Source organism: Sus scrofa, chromosome 18, assembly GCF_054392235.1.
Source record: "Sus scrofa isolate SSC_HxYL_T2T_F1_AM1 chromosome 18, Sscrofa_HxYL_maternal_Yorkshire_Landrace_v2.0, whole genome shotgun sequence".
In the NCBI taxonomy this organism is placed as follows: Eukaryota; Metazoa; Chordata; class Mammalia; order Artiodactyla; family Suidae; genus Sus; species Sus scrofa.
In genome coordinates, this window is record NC_139400.1 from 32,947,905 (window position 1) to 32,971,984 (window position 24,080).

The 24,080-nt window shown below is 38.2% G+C and overlaps 1 protein-coding gene and 1 long non-coding RNA gene across 3 annotated transcripts in view; one reads left to right on the plus strand and one right to left on the minus strand.

Moving 5' to 3' along the window:
• Positions 1 to 24,080, plus strand: part of SLC13A1 (solute carrier family 13 member 1) — a 273,175-nt gene that overhangs the window by 61,360 nt on the left and 187,735 nt on the right. The gene's annotated exons all lie outside the window — the stretch shown is intronic.
• On the minus strand, positions 5,977 to 8,290 carry LOC146394970 (uncharacterized). The gene is made up of 2 exons (XR_014834399.1): positions 8,139 to 8,290; positions 5,977 to 7,234 (listed from the first exon to the last, which is right to left on the minus strand). It is a non-coding gene; the product is annotated as an uncharacterized LOC146394970 (long non-coding RNA).

Here is a 24,080-nt window from a genome sequence, read left to right on the forward strand (position 1 = left end):
GCCAGTCACGAAAGGATGAGTACTGCATTTCCACTTATGTGAGGCATCTGAAGTGGCCAGACTCATAGATGCAGAAAAGTGAATGGTGGTTGACAGGGCTAGGAGGTGGGGGAACTAGGAAGTGAGTTGCTATTCAGCAGATATAGCTATGCAAGATGTGAAACTTCTAGGGATCTGTACAGCATTGTGCATATAGTTAACAATATGGTATTGTTACCTTAAGAGGATAGATCTTATGTGCTTTTTATATAAAAATCAAAGATATATCACCATTTTGCATATTTTGATACTAAATGACTAAGTGATGTGATATCAAATATTATATTCCCTTTTTGTCACTTTTGTTATAATCTTTTCAGACATTTTATGTTAAGCTGGTCAGCCAGTGTATTCACATGATTCTAATTAAAAAACTTACATTTTTACTTTGTCAGTAATGATCTTATTCCACAATGATACTATATAAATTAAGTTTATTGGCAGAGACCTAGAGTTTAATTATCAACACACCAGTCAATTACCTCTCATTCCATCTGGTAAAATTATGCGATGGTTGACGTATCCAAGGGAAGATATATGACCTTTGATCTTAGAACCTGTAAAAATACTGACTAGATAAAACTTAGCACCATGGTCTATGAATCATTTCATCTGCATTGTAGCCTTGGCTCTACCTATCAAACTACACTTTTATGGCCATTCAGATGATTTGTTTTTGGAACAGAGCTAATAATACTCACTTAAAGGAGAATAATGGGGATTAGTGTATTTGAAAATGTTTAGCCCTTAGCCTGAAGTTTTGACTGATGATTTCAAAGTGTTATTAATTTATGAAAATAATTTTAACCCTAAACATTTGTGATACAATATTTGTGTTATCTGCTAGTGATATGCTTGGCAGTTAAAATATAGACTTTAGGAGTTTTCTGTGTTGTAGGCAATGAGAACAATTTAATTAGTTCTTCTAACCTGACAGTGTTAATTATTCTTTAATACGGCTCCTTGCAAAATTTCACCCAATTTAAATTCGTTTCTCCCATCTTTTCTCATGTAATAACTCATGGAAGTAAGTGATAACCACAAAGTCTGGATAACAAATAGGAATGAGCACAAGGACATTACACTAAGAGTGGCTGCCACCTCAGTTACTTAGTCTAAGGACCTTAGTCTGCTCTTTTCTCCAACTTTTCAAATTTTACATACTGTGTTAATATTCTAGGACTTTGAAGATAGATCAAAGCCTCAAGTTCACAGTTATTTTGCTCCTTTGATATCAGATGTATAGGTTGCTGGGTCACGTGAGCTTCCCCATTGCTTTGAGCAGGGAGGTTTACTTAAAAGACATACTTAAAATGATTTGTCTATACTCCAGTCCCACCTTTGAAATCCTAGTATTTCTATTTAAAGCTGTTATTGATTTGGAATAAACTTGAAGCTGCTTTGGAAATGTTAGTAGTTATAGATTTGTGCTTCTTTGGCCACGTGCTCCTAAGCTCCTCTGTTTGTGAACCTTGTGCTTTCAGAAGATCTTGCTGGATATTCTGGTATAATCTGTGGCTGCAAATCAGTTGCTCCTTAATATAAAACTATTTGGGAAAAGCAGTGTTCTTGGGATGGCAACCTCATTACTATAGTACTCTAATCAAGCAAACAAACCTTTTAAATACTCAGTTGCCTGTTAGAGTGAACCCTGAGGACCCGAGGGCTGAGAAATTGTTTGAATTGAGACCGTGGCAGTGGCTGATAAACTAGTTTAATTCTTTTTAATAATGAAATTCTCTCCTTTTAGTTCACCTCCTATGGCCTTAAGAATATAGCAGCTTTACTGATCAGGAAGCAATCTTTACTTATAGTCTCTACCATAGTGGTAGTCTTTTTGCATTAAATATTATCTCTTTGCCAAAGATTTTAATAATTAGGAACAGAAGGTCCTAAATAAAGTGGAGAAAACAACCTGTATAGTGATCTCTAAATCTACATGAAAGTGACCATTTGACATTTAAGTTTTTTAATGTTCAATACTGCCTTCACAAAAAAATTCTCTAAGGGTGTAGGAATATTTGTTTTGCCAAACAAATAATTTAATTTTCCTCCTTGTCAAAGGAATATATGTGTATTCATTGCAAATAATTCAGAAAATTAAAAAACATGTAAAGAAGAAAATTAAAATCACCATAATTTCATCACTGAAAAGTGAATTCTGTTTGCAATAGACTGTATTTTTTCCAGACCCTTATCTGTTCTTACAAAGATATGATGATACTCTTTATACTATTTTGTGATCTGACTTCCCCCATCTTAGAAGCAAAAATACAAACACACACAAGCACGCATACCACTGGAATTTTTTTTTCTTTTTCTTTTTAAGGCCGCACCTACAGTATATGTTAAGTTCCCAGGCTAGGGGTTGGATGCAGATCAGAGCTGTGGCCGCCAGCCTCTACCACAGCCACAGCAACATGGGATTCAGGCCGCATCTGTGACCCACACCATGGCACTCGGCAATGCTGGATCCTTAACCCACTAAGCAAGGCCAGGAATAGCACCCACATCCTCATGGATACTAGTTGTATTCGTTACCACTGAACCACAATGGGAACTCCACCAATGGAATTTTTCTCTTTTAACAATGTACAATACAACCAAAACATAAAAGTGTTGAGTAATATCTAATCACAGGGTTTCCTATTTAGGAGCACGAAAGATAAAGGATTATTACTTAAATATTAAGAAATATCAGAAGTGTGTATGTTTCCTAAGTATCATGTACCCAGGTTAACATGGCAGAGGCACCAAGACACAGTTTTGAAAAATATGTCATTTCAGGTATGATATAGAAATATAGTGGCATTTTTCTGTGTGGTTGAGAACAATATTCTGATTTTCATCTTAACAATGTTAAGCCTACATTTGTATTTTGCTTTAAGATGCTTTAATACTGGGCTGGTTACCTCTGCATAAATTTATTGGTTACTAGCTATATGGTGAGCTCTCCTTATCCTTGTTGCTATATGAAAGCTGAATAAGAGGACAATAAGATGCAGTTGTTGTTTATTTATGTCAGTTAGCAATCAGTAAAAATGAAAGAGTGCTTCTGAAGGAGTCCTGGACCTGGCAGTGCTTACAAATCCTAGTGGCCAAGTTCATTGTGGTTAGAAGAAGCCTTGAGGCATAAGCAGACATTCTAGCTTTCAAGGTGCAATTTTTTAGACTGCATGTGGCAGTAATAGCGTGTCTACTTTAGAAACTGCCTAAAATAACAGGTGTACTCAAACCTAATTTTTCTATATCAGACTGAATTTACCAAATCCTTGTCCTGAACAAGAGTTATCTTGTTGAATATAATAAGGCATCTCCTTTTGTCATGTGATCATAACTCAAAGAATGCTAAGTACATACCTATTATCTTTAAGATTTATCTAGTCAAATAATGTTTAATTTACTAGTGGAAGAGTTAAAGGCTAGAGAAGTGACCTTTTAAGGTTACACAGATAATTGCTAACAGAGCTATGATAGGAACCCATGACTTGACCTGCAGGGAATCTATTAGACAATGTAACAGATTAGCCATGTCTTTCATTTTTTGTATTCTGATACATCTGGAGCCTTTTTGACATGGAGGGACTGCTTCTCCCAGAGTTAGCCAGCTCCTAGAGGTAGTAAATAACTTGCTCATCGGCATGATTTTCGATGGCAAACTAATCAATCCAGAGCCCACATCCTAATTTAACCAGCTTTCTTGGGCTTTCACAATCCAGTCACTATCCCCGACCCTAACCATCCCAGGACCACGTACCAGACAGCTAGGGACAGGCCCTATGCCCCAGAGCCCACTGAAATTATTCAAACTGGCTAATCCCAAACCTGATTACCCTGTCTTGCCTGTTCCTTCCTGTGGAAATCACAGTATAGGTGTGTCCCCATATTTCTTTCTCTCCCTCTGCCTCCTGACTAACCCTGGTGCTTCCCCATGTGTCCCCCACCCCAACATGATAATGTCCTCATTTCCTGTCACCTGTGAGTCTAACAGACTAGCTTTTCAATGGCAGTGATCTAATCTGTTGTCTTTGCTATACCTGAATAATAATAATAAATCTATATATTAAAACACATAGACACTTTCTAATGTGATAAACTTCACTTATGCTACTGCCACCAAATGAGCATCACATGGTGTAGAGATTACATCACTGTTTCTGATTCTACTTTATGCCAAGCCTGTATCATCTGTAATCATTAGAGTCGATCTGAGAGCGGTCAGTGCTACACCTCTGTTTTAATAGTATGTGTATAGTCTAATATGTACAAGATATTACAAATGCTGCACCTATCACAAATTTTCTTCCATTTCCTCCTCCAAGTTCATATGAAGTTGGCAAATAAGGTTTGACATGAGAGTATCTGGCAAACTGTTCCATTCAATTCAAAGCACTCAAGGCATATGGCCTTTTGGTCTTGTTTTGATAGTCCTGAGCTACTTATGACAATGCTCTTGTTACATGCTAGAAAAGAAGGGTGTGCCTGAAATCCATACCATTCACAGATCATATCCCAATGACTGCTAACAGGGCCCACCGTCAGATAGGAAAATAGGAAGAAGACTTTGGGGAAGTCAGATTTAAGAGCATTTGGGAATTCTCAGAGTGATGGAAAGTTTTCATATCTGAATTTAGAAAAGTCTGTCTTTTTAAACCAAAGATCTGTAGAAAAATTGCTTTCACCTCTTGGGTTGAATGCTAGGAAATTTCCAATTTTGTAGTTGAAAAATGGTGGAATATTGCTAATTCCCTATGGCTCAACCTCTTAGAGTAAGTAGGGTTTCTCTCTGCCAAGTACTGCTTTTTACCAATGTAAGAACTAGAAAAATGAGGCCTTGCTCATAACAAAGATAAACACTTACTCATATTTTAATTATCCCCTGAATCTATAGATAGTAAATTATGGCATAATTCTCACAGACAAAATCTTACAGGCACAGTGACTCTTGCCTGTAAATCCAAGAGAGGAAGACAGATCAACCTTTCAGGACTAAGAAGACAGAAGCTCCCCTTATGTTTTTCAGAGTAGAGCTTTGTTTTCTGCTCTGGTATTATTACTCAGCTTTGTCATTTCTAATTTGACCATTACCAAGCTATCCAGTAGATTTAACTGATGGTTTGATAACTTTATTTTTATATCTTTCTCTAAGATTTACAGATGGTGAAATTCCTACTGGTTTCAAGAAAATACCGACTATTAGCCAATTATAGAAGTTTCCTCATTGTTTTTCTTCCTGGTGTTATGTTTCAGTAGGGTTGATTTTGCAACATGGATAGAGAAGCTGGTAAATAAAGATTGTATTAGTAAAGATCTGTGCCTCTTCAGAGGAAAAGGAATTGATTGAAGTGAAAAAGAATTTCTGTAGTGTTTAAGACTAACCTTAGCAGAGGAAAGCTCCTGGGACTCTTTCCATGCCTCCACGACCTCTTCTGTTTGTAGATTCCAGGCTTTGGGGTCACAATCACCAAAACTACCTCGTATTCTTACGCATTGACTCTCTTTCCTCTCTGCTGATGTTTGGATAGCTGGAGAATTTAATAAATTCACTTTGGAGCCCCATACATACTATCCTCACGTTCTTACATCTTAACAGCGAACAGAGTAGTTGCCCAGGAGACCCCCCTCAGTCAGTTCCTCAGAAGATACCATCTTGTCTGACTACCTTTGTGCACAGTTTTTTAGTATTTGTTGTGAAGGAATATCTGCTTTTTTTGTTTGATATGTTGGAGAGCAAAGATATATTTTCTAATTGAGCTTAAAGTCCTCAAAAGTCACAAACAGACACAATGTGGTCTTGACCATTATGTAGCTCCTCAATGATAACCTCTCAGTCACGACAATGACCGTCTGGCCAGCTCCTGCCTAAGAGTTAACCAGGGTCTGAAATAAGTCAGCGGCTTTTCTTAATCTAGTCAATTATGAAAATGACCAGGGGCATTTGTCAACAGATTTATTTTTATTATCAGAGGTAGTATGTCTTTGAGGGTTTTTATTTCATAGAAAATAAGATCTTTATTAACAAATGATACACTGGAATGTGTTCAGACTCCTGGCTAACTTTTAAAAATGTAGACTCAGAGCAACAATGATGGAAATTTATAGATTTGTGATATTTAAAACTGGAGGCATCAGAATGCAGCAAGCAAATATAAAAAGTGAGAAGGAGAAAACACTCAAGTTTGAGAAGTACAGGAAAGGAGAAACTTAGGCAGGAAGTTAAGAAAAGGCTGAGCTGTGGCAACAATAGAGACCACAGTGTCCAGGACATCTGTCCCCATGCAGGCAGGACACTGGCCTTGTGAGACCTCTGGGGCAGGCAATAAGCCAATACTCTCTGGTATTACTTCACTATCTAAGTTTATTTCTGCAGTTCTCTTTGTTTGCCTAGTCTTTTTTATGCAATAATTTCAACCAAGTGATTATTCAAAATCCTAAGCCTTGCACCCAGTATTAAAGTCTTCTTTTCAACAAGAAGGATCCAACATCTGGGAGTAAATTAGCCTCTGTTGTGACTACAAGTATTCTTTAACCTAGTAAAGACTCATTTTAATTCAAATTGTGTATCTACTTAAGAAACCTGTGATATGCTTTTTTCTTTAGTATTTTTTAAAAAATTAAGTATTATGTTTGACTTAATAGAATTCAAATTGTCAGTTTTTATCTTTTTATAAAGTTGTGAAAATGTGGAGTGTGACTACATTCTCATCAACATTTGCAAAGCAGTTAAAGACTTGCTGTAAACTGGGAGTAGTTATACCCAGTGAGCCAACTCATAACCATGAACTTGGTGCTGTGGACACAGCTGGCCATGTTCTGGAGGTCTGATGTTGAGGCGCCCCAGATAAGGAAGCAGAATCAGAGGTTCAGAGATGAGCAACTAGAAAAAAAGAGTACAGCAGAAGCAAAAACACAAGCAGAAGTTAGGATGGTATTTCAGGTTCTGCTAAAATAGGTAGAGGACTTTAATATACCAAAGTGAGTTGACCCTGATGATACTCAGAACATCCCAGACACAAAGGCTGCTCAATTCGGCTTTAGGCAGAATGAGGCAGATGCTCTGGAACTGATCTGGTGGTTCAGAGTGCCAGTTCTGGTGGTCAAGGGGGCAAGTAGTCTATGGAGGGGCTTCAGGTGTACTCCTCTTTCTCAAACTCGAACACAATCCAGAGTCTGGCTTATGAATCTCTCTCCTTTGCTGATGAAAGAATGAAATCAGGTATCAGCCTGAGAATTAAAAATTTTATTGAATCCTGTTCACAGTTAACTTCGTTTTAGAAGATATAAAAACAACAGTAATTGTTTAGGTATACAACATATTGTTTTGAGTGAGTGAATCAAAGATAATTTTAAATTGGCCATTATGGCATGACTATAAAGATGTTTAAACCTCAAGCATCAGTTTAACTTTTTTTCCTAAATAAAAATAGGGTAGTTAAGCTAATATTAATTTGCAATAAAGAGGTATAGTATAGAGAAGAGGAATAGATGACAGAGCAAGGAGAGAAGAAAAAAATGTTTGCTTGGCATCTTCTAGTCCAAAACTGTAATTATCAGAACAGGCACGTTATACTTTTTACCATCTGCCCAATGAAGAAGATGGATTGCTTGAATGCCCTACACTTACTTGGCCAAAGAGATCAAGTTACAGCTAACCAACACCTTTGTAAGAAAGAGCTAAAAGTTCCCTCCGTGGCTCAGAGGTTAATGAATCCAACTAGGAACCATGGGGATGAGGGTTCAATCCCTGGCCTCACTCAGTGAAGGATCTGGCATTGCTGTGAGCTGTGGTGTAGGTCGCAGACGCAGCTCGGATCCCATGTTGCTGTGGCTCTGGTGTAGGCTGGCAGCTATAGCTCTGATTAGACCCCTAGCCTGGGAGCCTCCATATGCTGTGGGCGCCGCCCTGAAAAAGACAAGGAAGGAAGGAAGGAAGAAAGAAAGAAAGAGAGAGAGAGAGAGAGAGAAAGAAAGAAAGGAAAGAGAGAAAGAGAGAAAGAGAGAAAGGAAGAAAGCCAGAAACCTGTGATCGTGTAACAATGAATTGAAGTGGCCCACAAAGAAATGAGCATTGAGGTGCTCTCAGAAAAATAGCTACTTACCAGCCAAGAACTATTCCAGATACTCTTAAACACCATGGTTAAAAGACAGCTTAATCTGTGCTTTGTTCCTTGCTATCTCCCTAACTTTGAATCTTAATTTGATCTTATTAAGTTCATGTCTTAAAAAACAGTTCATTCAGCAAGAGTGAAGTAGATTTGGTTTGTTCCGGCCTTAATTTGACTGATGCAATGGCAGTCCAATTAGTTAATAATTAATAAATCGACAGTTCTTGAATTAACCCTGTTGTGGTACATGATTTTTTCATTGTCTTAGCTGGAGGCATAATACCATTGGTTGATTTCCTTTCTTCCTCGTATAATTCTGGTTTTTTCAACTTTTTCTTTCCGCTATACTTTTTTACTCACCCGTTCTTGTTTCTGTAAAGACCTTTAGTGCTTTTTCAGATGCCTGACAGGTGGTTATCATTCTTTTTTTTCAGAGTTAATGGAATGTTCTTTTCTAGCTGTGATTTCACTAGAATAATTCAAACTCTGTTCATGGAGGTCCCTTTATCTGCTTCACCTACTAAACACCCTGAAGAGGCCTTTGTACTGTAACATTGAATTGCAACTAATGTCTGACTCACTAGCCCACATGTTAAGGCTAGGTTTCTGCCCACTGGATACCTCATGCTTTTGAGTGATTAGTTTTCAGATGTCTATATGCCTTCTCTGCTCATCCCACTGCTTTTGTTTTTGTTTTTGTTTTTTTTTCAAATTGAATCATATTTTGCTCACTTCTGTTCCCGTTTCCAAACTCTTTTTGGAAATTTAGATCATCTTTCTTTCCACCCTAGGTTTGTTGAACAACTCCCAATTTGAAATCATCAGTCAGCACTGTTAAGAAGTTCATTTCCTAATTTCAGATTATTAATAAACAAAATCTCTTCTCCTAACTCCTATAGAAAACTGCTTACCCTTCTCTCTTATCACTTCCCAGACAGACTTGCATATGATTAGTTGGATTCATTTTCCCTAGGAGATTAGAGATTATAAGTGTCTTTAGGGCAGAGGATATGCAGCTTTGCATTTCCCATAGGGACCAGCATAATGCTTTTCGCATAGTAAGAATTTAGCAAATATGTTCGAATTACATTATTATGGATATTTGTGGTAGACGATGCAAATGCCTCCTTAGAACTGGAAATATTGCCATTCAATCAACACATAGTTTGTGTTTTTTTCTTCTCAGTGTCTTTCAGCTGATGCTTTCTACATGTACTTATGCAAATTAATTTGAATTAACACTGTTTTTACGATTTGGGATGCTGCATAATGTCTTTTAAAGTCCAGGCACACAGTAAGTGTTGCATTTGTTCTAATTGCAACACGAAATTCAGTGGGGAAGGGTTTTTTTAAGTTAATTGAGCATTTCTATCCTGGCGTTTAAGATTCTTAATTGCTTTTGTTTTGAGATATTTAAATGTTTTCCCTTGGCATTCTCTAATTATTACATAAAGTCACACAAGCAGATATACAGGAGCAATGTTTCAGCCTTCTCTCTTATTTTGCCAGGGAACCCAAAGTGATTGTTAGCCATGAGGATTCTCTTCATAATTTCCCCTAGTTTCTTGTGATAACATACTTTCCCAATTTCAAATAGAAAATAATCAACTGTAAAAAAATAGAAAATATAAGAAAGCATAAATAGGGAAATATAAATTAATGATAACCTATAATTCAGCTATGATATAAAATATCTTTAATGTTTAGGAGTATATTCCATTTTTTAATTAAAAATTTTTGTTTTAAGATTTTCTTTTTTCACGTAAATGCATAATAAAACTTTTTTCAAATCTTTAAATATCTGACAGTATTGTTTTCAATATTCTTATTGTGATATTTTGATATGATTTATTTTGACAGTCTTCTAGTTTTGAGTATAAAAGACTGTTTTTCTTTTTTCTTTTTTTTTTTTCCTTTTTACAGATATACCATTACCAAAACTTGGTCTCTGTCCACCGGTGCCAAATAGAAACTCAGAGATAGAATTTTGGGTGAAGGAGAAAAAGATAGCTCTTATTGCTTTGCCAGGCAAATGAGGCCACAGCAGGTTACTGCCTTAAAGACTGTGCCCTCCTTTGGGAAGAACTGCAGGGATTTTTACAATAAAAAGGAGAAAACAAGTTTTCAGATAGGAATAAGGATTTGAGTAAAAATGTATTCTTCTTTCTTGGGGGAATCTTGGTCATTGAAGTTGAACACGAGAGATCTCGGTATGATCACGATGATGGTCTTCTGGGTTATTGCCCAGAATAGCAGTGCTTGAGAAATGGGCATATTGACCAGAGATTACAATAAACTAGGAAAGTTCCTGAAAAACGTCATGTGCTAAAATCTTTTACAACAGGCAATTTTGCTCAGGGTGCCTAATCTTTAGCTTATGGGTGGTTGTGTTTGGGATGCAGTTAAGCCTGGGAGAGGGACAAGGAAGGACTCTGTTCAGTTTTAAAGTATTCATTTCTAAAAGATGCATAAGGAATATAACTTTTCTCTTGTATAAGATACCTGTGTTATTGTATGTACCTCTTGAGAGGGAGCCAGGATCCTGCTCCAAGGCTGTGCTATTGTTTCCTTAACTATTCCTCCCTTGTCTTTGCATCCCCTTCCTTTCCTGATCAGCAACCGTCTGAACCTATCCCTTGGAATTCAAGGAAAGTCATGGAGGCTGAATGAGGCCCATTTCCTAAGAACAAGAAATGGGAAACACAGAAAGGCTTTTGTGCCCAGGAGCCTCAGAGGGCCCTTCCTGCCTCTTGTGGAAGTTCCCAGGCTAGGAGTTGAACCAGAGCTGCAGCTTCAGGCCTACACCACAGCCACAGCAATGCCAGATCTGATTGTGTTTGAGACCTGTGCTATAGCTTGTGGCAATGCTGTGACCCTTAACCCACTAAACGAGGCCAAGGTTCAAAGCCATATCCTCATGAACACTCTGTTTTGTCTTTAATGCGCTGAACCACACAACGGGATCACCAAAAGACAGTTTTTCATTTTCATATCCTTATAAATACCAGTATATTACCTTCAAACATACTTTATGATAAATTGGTTTTCAGTGAGTGGGCAGCCTTAAGAGTAGAGAGAGGGACCATGGCTGATTCATGAACTACGATGGAGTTTAAATTCTTTTTTTGTTTTGTTTTGTTTCATTTTGTTTTTTAGGGCCACACTCACGGCATATGGAAGTTCCCAGGCTAGGGGTCCAATCAGAGCTACAGCTGCTGGCCTACACCACAGCCACAGAAATCCTTAACTGTTGTGGCGGATCCTTAACCCATGTAATGTTGTGGCTACTGGTGACAGAATCCTTTGTTCTTTTAGCTGTCCATGTAGTTCTTGTCACAATATTCCTATAAACCTCCAGCAAGACCAACATTATTCTCAGTCCTGCAACTTGTTATCTTATATGAACATAAAATGTTATAGCTTGAAAGGTTAGGCCTGGAAGGCAGAGTCTTGAGCCTGTGTTATCATGTATATTTCAGGTTTTAGGCAACATTCTTTTACAGAAGTGCAGAGCCAGCATGACTAAGCACAGGCAACAGAACATGAAGGTTCAAAAACATTAGCTCCTATATGGAGTTAGTTTTGTTCTTTTCTGTTACAGGAGGAAGATGAAGGAGTCAGAAAACTGTAATTATTACTAGATTTAAAAGTAATACTATATCCTGAGATATGGGGAGGTGCAATAAGTTGAGGAGGAATTATCAAGAGATCTGGGTGTAAGTTCCACTATTTTACATTTTCCCCTGGGCAAATTAGTCTCTCTGGGCTCCATGGGCTCATTTATAAGATGGGAAAAAAAAAAACAAACAAACATCTTTTATGTCATTGGAAGCTGAGTGAATCAAATATTAGAGCATATGTGATAACTTTGTGAGTTGTAAAAATGCTATTAAATATAATATTTAGTAAGATTTACATTGAAAATAAATCAAAATATTTATCAATAGATCCATTTTCTCCGAATGTAACTAATATTTTATTAAGAAATTCACCACTTCTAATGGCCCATCTTCATTATTCAGTGGAAAATAGATCTATTTTTTATTTCTCAGAATAAAAACACAAGGAGAGGCATATATTTCTTTAATGGTAGGAAAAGATGCTTAGTTGTTTGGAAAATGGTCCATGCTGGTGAATCTGTGCCATCTCTGTCATCTCCATAGCAACGAGTTCTGATGTAACAAACAGAGGAACTTGATGGAAAAATCAAAAATAGCTCAGAGATATGTTAATGGAGATTCATCAAGTTACTAGAAAAGTAAGAAAATTGTTTCCATGTAAGCATTCTTTCACCTCTGTTCTTAATGTGAAGCACCTCTTTGAAAGTTATTTATTACCATGGCTCATATTTTAAATACCATTTATCCTAAACCTTCTCTATTAAAAAGTTGGCTTTTGCAGAATGAAGCATTTTTAGAAAAACAAAATAAAGCAGGCTTATAATTTCTGACACAGTAAAGGGGATATGTCTCTGGTGCAAGATAGTATTCTTAGGGCCCATCTATGGTTCTAAGAGTATAATAGTCAGGTACCGATCTCACTATTATTGACTTTTTGGCTCCCAAGTTTAGAGTATTAAGGAATTAGATGGACTGCTAATCAGATTGTGATGTATGTCCTTCCGTTTCAATACATTCAGTATTTATTGATTTAACATTAATAATAACAATAATAATAATAACAATAGTAAACATTTATATAGCACTCCCAACTAGCAGGCAGTATTCTAGGAGGGGTGTGTGTGTGTGTTTTCATTCACATGCCACACAAATTAATAGAGGTACAGAGATGAGTAAAGTATCTCCCTGGGCTTCAAATTGCTCATAATTGGTGGGTGAGATGATAAAAAAATAATGATAGAGGAACATTAGGATAAAACTGATTTGAGGGCTTTGTGAGTGGTCAGGGAAGTAATGCTGGGCTGGAAGTAATGTCTGAGCAGAGATCTGAAGGATGAATTCAATTTTTCCAGGCAGTCTGGGTGGGGAAACTGATTTCAACCATGGGAGAAAAGGATGAGGTTTTAAGATGTTACCATGTGGCAAGAAAAGAGAAAAAGTTGTCTTGTCTGAAAACTGATCAGTCCTCTTAAACAAGTGATTTAAAAATTTTTTTTTTGTACTAGCATCATTCATTTAAAAGCATGTTTCTGATTTCTCAATGGGATATACATTTGCAACATCTTCTAAGCTAATATAGATCTGTTGAGAGAGTTGTGGATAATTTCTCATTGTTTTCCACTCTCCACTTTTAAAGATATTTATCTAATAAAACTATGTTTTACTAAGTGCATTTCAGGATTGTTTGTCATATATATTGTAAATGTAAGTCTTTTAGTTGAGAACTTAGAAAGCTCAGGATGTATTAAAGTATAATGGTTGAGCTATAAATCAACCATTTATGATGATAAACTCTCCACCCAGACTTCCTGCAAATTTCAATTCATCCTTTCAAGACTCTGCTGAGACACTACTCCCTTTCTGATCTTCCATTCTTAATAACTGAAGGGTCTTTAGAAATGTTAGCTTTTCTTCTGTAATCAGTGCATGTATGTGAAATACAGTTATTTTTTTCAGCTTGAAAAACATCATCTTCTAAGTGAGAAATTGAGAGCACACTCAACTTTTTTCTACTGATGTCTTTTGACCCAGAGACATACAATCCTTGTCTTTCATCTCCCACCCATTTCAGTCTCTCCTTTTGTCTCCAGACTCTTCCACTGGTCCCTTCTCTCTTACTATGTTTCATTTTAAATCACCTGTTTCATTGACAATACTTTGTTTACTCATAAAGATGGAGTTTTTTTTTCTGTACTTTCCGGTGCTTATGAATAGTGGGTTGGTGGGTAAACTCCTTTCAGAGTGCTTTTCCATATTGCTATTTTAACTGCTGATAAACTTCCTAAGCCAATCACTAATTCAGTTCATCTGGGGTGTTCATGTGTTTGGAATTGCCAACAACCTAGTTAGTGACACCGTGTAAGTGGGTTGTGTGTGTGAGTGGGTTGGAGGCCAAGTCATAAGGGTCATAGAATCTTCATTTTTTGAGCCAAAAAGGAATTTGGAGATCTTTTAGTCCAGTCCTTTCATTTTAATAAAGAGCAAACTAAAGCCCAGAATCCCACAACAAGAAAGGGAGAGTAGGTAGGACGATAGGACTGCGGACTCCAAGCTGTTTCACCACACCTGGGCTCTCAGTGCAGATCTGTTGAAATCAAATGGATTGGCCTTTTGTAGGATGTAGTTTTGGTTTTTTGTGTGTTTTGTTTTGTTTATTTTTTGAGTCTTTCAAATACCATCCAGTTTGGCGTTTGACAGCATCTTTCATTTTGGTCTGATTCTTTTCACTGCAGTGCAAGGAAGTAGATTACATTTCAAGAGGTTCACTGATGTCCTCTCTGAAGCACATTGCAGATCAAAGAAAAAAGAGAGAGGAATTAGGTTCTTAAATAATTAACAAGATATTTAAGATGCAGAATTTAATCCCCTGTAGGGCAAGGGTGGGACTCAAAAGAAACTGACTTTTACTCCTTCTGTGAGGAAAGCTGGTTTAGGCCTCTTAGGTAGGAGGGCTTAGAGAGTGAAATTCTGGATGTTGGGATTTACTGAGCTGTCTTCAAAGTGAATCTCTGTTATTTCCTTACATATGTATTTCTTTTACTCTCTCAAGTCCTATCATTTCTATCAGAAATTTGAAGTCTTTTTGTTTGTTTTGGTTCTTCTCGTAAGAATTAGATACTTTTTTTTTTTTTTTTAAATAGAAAGAACAAATTAACCTCTTTGGGTGCCACATACTCATACTGAAAATATTACTTAGGATTCCCTTGTGTTCTTCCTTTGGGACTCACAGTAAAGTGATTGCCTCACAGTGGATCATTCTGGCTCTTCACTCATGCCTAGAGCACTTGCTATCTCTGAGTTGTGAAAGTTGCCTTTTTTTTTTTTTTTTTTTTTTTCATTCCTCTGTCATCCCTCCTGAAACTTTGGGCCTTCTTCTGGGTAGCTGTAGAATACAGAAATATACTTGCTCTTCTCCTCAGTAATTTCCCTTCGGTATAGAATTTCATTCCTGGTGTTTGAGTACTGATGAGGGATTTAGGCTAGTCCTTTAGAATCCATAGAACGCTATTTCATAAGAGGGTGCAGGAAAAATGAATCTCATACCTAATTCTATGTTAGCAGTTTCGGGGGAACAGAAATGTAGAAGTTAGGATCTAGGGGATGCTGCTGAAACTCGGCCTCTGTCCAGTGTTGCTGAAAAGCAATGCAAAGACAGAGTTTTGGATGAAGGAGGAAAAGATAGCTTTATTGCTTTGCCAGGCAAAGGGGGCCATAGCAGACTAATGCCTTAAAGACTGTGCCCCCTTTGAAAGGGATTAGGAGGTAGTTTTATAGTCTGGGGAGTGGAAAGTAGGGCCACAGTTAGGGATCAGAGTAGAGAAAAGCTGGCATTGTCTTTCACATCTGCTGTTTAGCTGCCCTAGGACTGGTTTTGGTGGTCCTCCTTCTTCAGGAATGAGGAATGCTTGGTCAAGGAGTTCTTCCATTTGTTAGGGGTTTTAGTTCTGCAGAAAGGCTCAAAGATATTGTTATGTATATTTCTTAAGGAGGAACCAGGACCCTGCCCCAAGGCTGCACTTCTCCTCCCTGGTCTCTGCATTCCCTCCCTTCCCTGATTAGCAGCTGCCCTTGGAACCCAGGGAAGGTCATGAAGGCTGAGGCTTAGTCCCTAAAAACAAGACATGGAGGACACAGAAAGGCGTGCGCACCCTAGGAGACCCACAGGGCACTAGCTCCGTTGCAGGGAGAAACTCAATTTTAAGTTGGATAGGTTGCCTGCTGCTGGGGTAAACAGGGCATAATTCTGAATGTAACCTTTCTTTTTTGCATATGTCCAGAAATCTATTTGAGGATAGGAAAGCACAGGATGGAACTCATGAAATCAGCTGTAATATATTCATTTAGCCACCTTATCAGAGGGGCCGAGCAAGTCATGTCTGTTAAATGTTTTCTTACTTTTCCAATGTTCACTAGGTGCATAACACATATGTATGAACATAAATGCATACGTACATCTGCCCCCAAATAATCATTATGGCCATTTTGTAATCTGCTGCCTTTTTGCAGAAAGAAGCTTTTAGAGTGACATGTTAGCTATTTTACATCTTAAGACTAGGTTGGGGCTGATCCTGCATTTCTTACTAGAAAACTACTCAGCAGGAGTTTGAAGGTAGAAACAAATATAGAAATCATATACCCTCAATATACACTTGAAATCCATTTGGGGTTGTTATTTTTATGGTGATAATGAAGTTTGGACCTTAAAGGCAAGATTTTCAAAGTAGCTTGTCCTCAAAAACAGTAATAAAAATGGTCTCATTGATTGTTGAGTAAGTAACTTGTCATTTCTTTTCTTAATGTTTTGTTCTTTATGTTGATGAAAGTCTAAAACTGTGGATAAAAATGGACCTAAAGGACTAGGTAAACTTGAGGTGGTGATGAAGTAGACTGCCACAGACAGAGTTTATCCAAAGATAGTTCATCTCTAGTTTATTCACATGACTGAAATACCAGCATCACTCACTGCTTCCAGATCCAAGACAGTAGTTGCAAGGCTTCTTTGGGGTTGATTGAAGTCCACTAAATCATTATCAAAGTTCTTTGGTACAAGATATTTTTTTATGCTTCCTAGTAGGATGCTTGACACAGGAGAATCAGTACATATAAAAATGTTGAGAAGAGGAACTGGGTAGGAGCATAGTTTCCACAGAAACTCTTAGGGGAACATTGACTGAAACTGCCCATCTTGGCCAAGCACAACAATAGCCCTTGCATGAGCTGTCTCACAGCAGAAGGCCCTAATGAGGAACTTGGTACTGCCCTGAAGACAAACCGGGAGGATTTGGGAGGGTGGGTAGGAAGGAGGAGATGACCAAACTCCCAGGATCCTTGGGCGTGGGAATCCCTCTTGGCTAAGAGGTGCATGTGCCACCAAGAAGGACTCTGGGCCAGACTAAGTATAGGCCGAGCAAGATGCCTGGCCAGAGACAACCTGGAAATCAACCCCATTCCCATAAAACTGAGCCGCATGGCAGAGCAGTTCTCCTGGGTTCCCTTACCCTGCTGCTCTCTGCCCGGGCACCCCTTCTCTTGCTTTGTCAGCACGTGTTTCCTTGGACAATTCATTTCTGAGTGTTAGACAAGAACTCATTCTTAGGCCTGTGACAAAACTACGGGAGTGTTACAGAGGCCTCCGGACAGTCACAAAGGTCACTGAAATGGAGGTAAAGGGGACCATCAGCACAAAGTCTGACCTTGCAATGTTATCCAGCTTTTTCTCCCCCTCTGCTTCATAGTTCACACAGAAATTGATCATATATGGAGAGCGCATGGAGTTTGAAGAGATCAATATTTTAGAACATGCACTGCTGTATCCCGGCTAGGAACCTGAGCTTTGGGATGAACTACAGTCTTAGGACAGCCAATACTTGGCTTCTAATATGTTGTCTTTGCCTATTACGTTGGACACTCTGCTGCTGGGCCAGCTGGGGACCAGCAGGGTATTGGGTGTGGGCTCACTCATTTGGAGGCCTTCATCAGGAGAATCCCTCCATGACCCCACTCTGCTGTTGGCATCTATCTACCTCCTGCTCCCAAGGGAGTGGGAGTATTAGGGGCACAGTCTGCATAGACGCTAAAAGCAGCAGTTACACAGCTGCAGAACCTTTCACCGTTGAACCCCACTACAAGTACAGGCATTGTGGCAGGTCTAAAATCTTGGCCAGTATGAATTCCACAGCTTTCTTGCCTTTGTGTAGATTCATTACATGCCCTTAACTTTAAGGGGAATTTATCATTTCCAAAAAGTGTTTCATGAATGTTTCCTTATTTTATTTTCACAATAACGCTACGAAGGGGATACTATTTTGATGATTATCTCATTTTTGTGAAAATGTCTCATGCATTTTTGTGGGTTGTGTTAGTAAATAAACATTGCTTAAATATGTAAATATAACACTGGTGGTCAGCAAAATGCGGCCCTACCCACCTTGCTGCGAAGGCATCATCATTCTAATCCCTAGAACCTGTGAATTTGCTAAGGTTACATGGATAAAAGAAATCAAGATTACAGATGGAATTATGGTTGCTAAGCAGAAGGTAATCCCTTAAAATGGGAGTTTATCCTGGATTAGCCAGGTGAGCCCACTGAAAACACAAGGGATCTAAAAGTGGAAGATCAGGCAGAAGAGGTCTGTGTGATGCTGTATGAGGACTAGACCTACTGTTGCTGGCTTTGAAAATGAAGGGATGTGACCAATGACCAAAGGATGTGGGTGGCCTCTAGAATCTGGAAAAGGCAAGAAAACAGATTCTTCTTTAGAGCTGCCAGAAGGGAGCATAGTCCTCTCGACACCTTGATTTTAGCTCAGTTAAACATGGTGAGGGCTGTTTTTCACTATTTTCTAACCAACAAAATTGTGAGACAATAAATTGGCACCATTTTAAGCCACTAAGTTTGAGGTCATTTGTTATAGCAGCCATAGGAAATTAAGAATTAGATTTTCCACACAAGTGCACTGCCTAGGTAATTAAGTAGAATATTTTGATTGATGGCTTTCATCTTTTAGATGGAAATATCTCTTAAGTATATTTTGCATTTCCCTGCTACATTAAACAGGATGCACAATTTAGCTTTCTTAATAATTGTAGAACATAGTTATGTAAAGGTTTGATGCTGCAACAATGCAGATGAGTTTTGGGAGCTATTATTGGCCATTATTTTAGATGAGCCTATTTCAACTTTTTTGTTTTGTTTAAGTTCTTGGGTCTTTTTTCTCCTCATTTTGTGTTACTGGATGTTTGTACGTTTCTATTTATCACTTATCTGTCAAAACTTACTAAAAAGTAGACTTGAAATTATTTTAATTGAATTCAGGAAAAGTATCATGAATATCATATATATTTAAATGCATTTGGTTTTTCAGAGAATAGAACATAATACGAATACAACATCTGTCTGTATTTTGTATATATTTAATATTCACTAGGATCCTAAGAGATAAATAGGAAACTAATAAATGCATGATTTCTGTGGTTATCTTTGTGTCTGACCTCAAGGAGAGAACACTGTATTTTAAAATCAACAGACTTGAGGTGAGGGCTGGAGGCTCTCAGGTGGTTGCAAGTCTGAGACACTAAAAAGCCGGCATGGTTGGGGGTGAAAGAGAGTAGAGGTCAGGGCTAGAGCGGAAGGCAGGGCCATGAGAAAGAGTTTGGGTTTTATTCTAAGAGGGTAGAGTTAAGGAAAGAAGCAACGTGGACAGAACAAAGATCACTTAGCTACTGTGTGGAGAATAGATTAGGCAGTGTGGGAGCACTGAGGGAGGAGATGAAGTTGACCATTAATGAGGAAGCTATGTCAGGAGTCCAAGCAACAGAGTGGTGGCTGTGGCGAGGTGGTGGCAGTGGCACTGGACAAGAGCTCAAGGCAGGATACACTTAGGAGGTAGAGGGATTATTCAGATCTTCAAGAAAAGGCTTATGACATTGTGTTGGGGCAGTATTCAGGTTATTCCATGTAATCTGGAGCTATAATCTGACATTACATTAACATGAGACAAAAGGCCCTAGAGGTCATAGCAGAGGTATACACTGTATGCAGATCTTGGCAGCACTTCAGTCAAGACCGATGACCTTTTCTCAGTGTTAAAAGCTTAGAATTGGACCCCCCCAACAAAACTGGGGAAAAACCCATCCATCAGAGCGTCCCTTCTCCCATTGTTCCTAGTACTGGAGGACTGACTCTTGAGTGGCCAGTCAAGCAGGCCAGATGCCTGCCTGTTCTAGGCTACACTGTGGATATCTGTAACCTGAGAACCCTTCTAGAAAAACTTAGAAACCCAACAGGAATGTTTGCAAATGAATCTTGACTTACAGAAATATAGTTTTTGATAGAACTTATCTTGGGCTCAGCATTCTAAATGATGCCATATCAAGCCCAAGAAAATCTTGAAAACCAATACATCATTCAGTTAAGCAAAATATATTTCATATGTTAAATTTCAGTTTATTTGAGTTTCTAATTGCTTGAATCAAGAAAAGATCCAGGTATTAAGATAATAAGACATGATTCTTTGACATAAGTTGTAAACACTAGATGCTAAGGTTTCCCCCTCAAATGGACATTTTCTGTCAAATACTAACATTTATCTTTCATTTAATTTTTCATTTTATTCTTTATAGAAATACCTCAGAGGAAGCCCAGGGTTTTTTGTTTGTTTGTTTTGTTTGTTTGTTTTTTTGTTTTTTTAATCCGTAAGCATAATACTTCTGTTTATAAGTAAGAAAAACCACCTACTAACCAATTGGTAAGATTCATCATTTTTCTGCATTAAAAATATTCTACCTGGTAGTCAAAAAGTAAGGATTGCTGCTTTTTTTTTTCACCTCTAAAAATGATAATAACAGAGTGATCACAAGAAAAGAAACTTCAACATACTTTTTAAATCTTGCTCAAATAAGCTTAGATTGACTTTTTAACCTAAGAAAAATCAAATCTTTTCACCTATAACACTACTCTTCAACAAATTGATGTTCTCAGAGTGCTTAGCTGTGTTCTGAGAATTTTAAGGATGTAATTAAGTCAGTGAAGTAGCCTGTGTACATGTAGACTATCACAACCAAGAGCCAGAAGGTGATTCAAAGTGAGCACCTGTTGACCAAGGGGTCCCTAAGCCTCTTGACTGGAGGAGGACAACCCTGGCTGAATATTAGAATCACCTAGGAAGCTTCGAAAAATACTGAATCTCAGGCTATACTTCAGCTCAATTAAACAGAACCACTAGAGGAGGGCCCCAGTCGTGATGGTTTTTGAGGTTTTCCAAAGGATCCCAAAATGCAGCCATGATGAAACCACTGATGCGTGACAATGGGTACTTTACCGTCAGGGTTACGTGGGTGTTTTCTTCAAATTTACAAGAATCTTAGAGAACTGGAATTTAGAACTCTCAGAATGAGAAGTTCATTCGGCAGAGGGCCCAAGAAAGTTGGCACTGTTTGTTGCTTCCTGTCAGCGAGCAGGTGTGCACCATGTGATTGCTTTGAAGAACTGGGTGAAAACAATTCACCGCCACCTAAACAGAACAGTTTTCTTTGTAGGTCAGACCCACTTGCTCAGTTATTATGTTGTGTTTTCTAACTAAAAAGAAGGTAGGACCTTGGAAGGACAATGAAAGAGGAAGCTTAGTAATTGCTTACCTGTTCCGCCAGGTGCCAAGACACCTATGAATCACAGTAAGTGGGTGAACAAACACTGGCCACTCCGGAACTTGGCTTCCATACAAAACCCAGGGCTTCTGTAAGGCAGTAATCATAGGACAAAAGGAGGAAGCAAGGATTTTTTTCTAACTGGGGAGAAAAATTCACTCCCAATAGAAAGACACTCCTACCCCAACACATACACACACACACTCAAGACTGTTTACATGTAAAAAAATTGATATGCACAGGAGGTGAAAGTAACCTTTATAAAGGAATACTTAAAAACTGTTTGAAGGTGGTCACAATTGAATTCATGTTTCTCATTCTTTCTGAAGTAATCCAGGTTATGATGTGCTAATTGAGTAAATACAGATTGATTTTAACAGATGGATAAAGGCATATTATTCCTCCTACCACCAGCAATGATTATGTGTTTTGGCCTCTGCTTTCTAACTACCCAACACCATTCAAAGTCATTCTTCAAAGATCACAGGTTAGCAGAAGATTTTGTGTGGCTGAAAGTGGTAAACATCTGGGAATCCAGGTGCTCGACATTTAAAATCTCTGTGGCAGAAGTGTTCCTTCATCATATGAAACTGTCACATTATTATTTTGCCTAATGATACCATCATTATCATATTCACTTGAGTGACAAAATGCCAGATTCATGCTCATCAATTTTCTGCTGTGTCTTTCCAAATCAAAGAGCTTTTTCTTTTTAAATCTATCAAATTAGCATGGTAGGCTCAGGCAACGGAGAGTGCAGTTTCAATAGTGATATTCAAAAATTATATGCTATCTTAGTCCATCACCGTAATTCATGCATTAAATTTAGTACTGCCAAGATTTAGCTATTTAAGCTTGAATTGTTCTGAATTTCATTATGTGTATCAAGATAAACATTTAAGTGTGAAAAATTCAATCACAAGAAATAAGAACAAAGTAAACATAATTTGAAGAGGAAGGATAAGAAGAATTCTTTTTATACCAATCTGGTACCCTATATAATTCTATTTCTTTGACAGAATTAAAAGAACAAATTTTCTTTTCATGTATTTAAAAATGGTGCTTTGTCTACACATACATTAAAAAAGCATAGTTAGTAGAAATTACATGAAAATAGCTGTAGGAGTTGAAAGATAGAGGACAAAAAGAAAGCAAGGTATTTTAGTTTTTAGGGCCTTTGGCTTTGAAATCAAATAATGTGAGTTTAAACCTTGGCCCAGGCGTTTATATATGAGCCAGGGAAGTTATTGAACTGTTCAAAGCCTTACTTCAATGCTACCTAACTCCCAAGTTTGTTGTTTGGATAAATGGAGGCAAAGTGTCTGGCACATTGTAAGTGCTCAACACTGATTAGTTAGTAATATTAATAATAAGGGTTATTATATTGTGTTACATTAGGCTAGATGATATATGTTATACTATTATAAAGTAATTTTATGCTCAGTTATGGACTGGTACTTAAGAGGGATGAGTAGACAAAGGGAATCTAACTTTCAGCTAACATTTGAAAGATGCTTTGGAGTTCCTGTCAGGGCACAGGGGAAACAAATCCAACTAGGAACCATGAGGTTATGGGTTCAATCCCTGGCCTTGCTTAGTGGGTTAAGGATCCAGCATTGCCATGATCTGTGGTGTAGGTTGCAGACGCAGCTCGGATCCTTCATTGCTGTGGCTATGCTGTAGGCTGGCAGCTGTAGCTCTGATTAGACCCCTGGGAACCTCCGTATGCCACAGATGCGGCCCTAAAAACCAAAAAAAGAGAAAGATGCTTTCATAAGACTCTCGTGAATTAAACTAAAACTTACAGGAGAGTAGTTCAGTGTGATGAACATATAACCAGATGATTAACCCTTAGATAACTAGTTGGAATCAATGAATCTGAACCCACTAAATAGGATTTGCTTTAGCTCAACTAAAGGCACCATCCAAACACCCACCAAGAGTAGACTCCTCTTAACCGGTGAAAGACCTTGAATTTCTTTACAGCTCCTCAACCCCAGCCCTTAACACAGATTTCAGCACTTAGAACTCTTAGAAACCTCTCTAAACCCTCCCTTCTTCCCTGTGCCTCACTCCTGCCAAAGTGCCACATTTGCCTCTCCTGCCTTGGGTCTCTGCCCGCCCATTGTCCTGCCCATGTAATCTCTCAGATTTCTGGTTGAAGAACTCTCTTACTTCCCCAACATGGTTGCTTTCACTGTCTTCTCTTCCATCCACAGAAAGCCCTTGCCTTTCCTGTCATTATACGATGGCTGACAAATAAAATCCTGAGATTTAAGTAGTTAAAGCCATATTTTGGGAACAGTTTTACTAAATTCCCAAATTATTAGTTTTCTGCTCCCTGGTTAAATGTAGTATACACAGTTAAGCCTTCTGGCTCCACTTAAATCTATTATTGTTATTATTATTTTTTTGGTCTTTTTAGGGCCGCACCTGTGGCATATGGAGGTTCCCAGGCTAGGGGTCTAATCAGAGCTGTTGCTGCCAGCCTACACCAGAGCCACAGCAACGCCAGATCTGAGCCACATCTGTGACCTACACCACAACTCACAGAAACGCCAGATCCTTAACCTACTGAGTGAGGCCAGGGATCGAGCCTGCAACCTCATGGTTCCTAGACAGGAACTCCTGGCTTCACTTAAATCTAGAACAAGCCACATATATGTGGACA